The sequence below is a fragment of the Lactuca virosa genome, chromosome 5, assembly GCF_052849685.1.
Source record: "Lactuca virosa cultivar CGN04683 chromosome 5, Lactuca_virosa_CGN04683_v6, whole genome shotgun sequence".
Lineage (NCBI taxonomy): Eukaryota > Viridiplantae > Streptophyta > Magnoliopsida > Asterales > Asteraceae > Lactuca > Lactuca virosa.
The window spans coordinates 202,416,068-202,417,731 of NC_136430.1; positions in this window are offsets into that span (position 1 = coordinate 202,416,068).

Below are 1,664 nucleotides of genomic sequence, written 5' to 3' on the forward strand. Positions count from 1 at the left end.
ATTGTATAATAGTAATCAAAGCAACAACAATCAGTGTATTAATAATATAGGGTTTATATTGTACTCGATTTACATAATGTTTGACTCCAAAAGCAAAAAGCATAGCAAAAACTTGAACTATTATGCTCCATCTTCTCGAAACCTGTGTGTGTACCTGTCTACTAGTTTCCTAGTTTCCTGAGAATATAAGTGATTTTGAAAACACGTCAACATTGAATGTTGGTGAGTTCATAAGCATTTTGTTTTAGAAAATAAGTTCTTGTTCCTTGAAAATGTTTGTGTGTTCCTTCAGAAATCCTATACTTTCTCAATAAAATGGAATGTAGTCTTAGGCCTTAAGTCCAAAATATATATGTTTCTTATGCTTAAAGAATATATTGTAACGCTTTGATTTCATAAAAGAAATGTGACCTATATTGGTTCCTACTATGGTTCCTAACCTAAGAGTAAGTAATCGTATTTTTTCCAAAAAGTTGAATTGTAAACTATTTACTAGTAAAATAATAATCTTTATTCCTAGAAAATCCTATATTTTCCATAAAACCGAATGGTAGTCTTCAACGTTCCTAGACCGAAAAGTATAAGTATAATTGCCATACTTAGTTTAATGATACGTAGTTTTATTCATAAGTAAAACTAGTTGAAGACGTGTTTGCACTGTAACCAGATGTGATGTTGATACCCTCCTATGGTCACTTTGTACATACGATTTATATATAATCGAGGTCGAACAGGCAGTCGAAGGGGTGAATATGCCCTATGCCCACAACCGAACAAGGAACAGGAAGTAAGGCGGAAATCACACATTCAACTGTCTACCGGACATAAATTTTTATATAACCCTGACGTATGCACTAAGTAACCACAGGGTGAATACCCCTTTAAGACCGTTTGAAAATATATCATTACGTAAATATTTAGTTAATGCTTATTATGAGTGTTCATTATAACCATGCTAATATGACTAATGGCCTATACGACGTTCTTCAGACATCAGAAAGTTATGACATTTGTCACCCTAGACTTGCGGGTATACCTGTAGCGAAAAGCTAAGGTGCGGGGTTCTCAATCCTGTATAGATCTATACACAAACTCACGTTCTCCCTCCAGGAGACTCTGGTTATAATTCAGGATTTTAACGGGTACCATGTTTGGTACAACGAAGGAGTGGCTCACAATCTTGTATTAACTAGTTTACATAAAGTGTCTTGAAGTTATCCTTTCCTTGTTATCGTTTGTATTATCCTTTTATAGTATTCACAACGTATAAAATAATCATATTTTTATATGATTATTCCTTTGACCCGAAAGAGTAAAATAACGTGAATGTTCGCCAAACTATACCTATTATAGTTTATCTTGTTTGTTTACGGAAAATAGTTATATAATCATTTATAAAAATACATAGTAAATATCTTGTGTAGATGTTTTTAAATGAATATGTCATTAAAACCAACATCTAACACAAGTATAAGAACATTTGGTACGATAAAAACAATTTCTAGTTTTTGACTTTTCTGTTCATGTTTTTAGAAAAATTATAGAAAAATCATCGTCAGATAAAATTTGGATCCGTAAATTCTGAGAGTTTAGAATATGAGTCTACTTTGTTCTTAATTTTTATTATAATTGTTAGCGGTCTCAAACCATTGTAAAATTGTTCA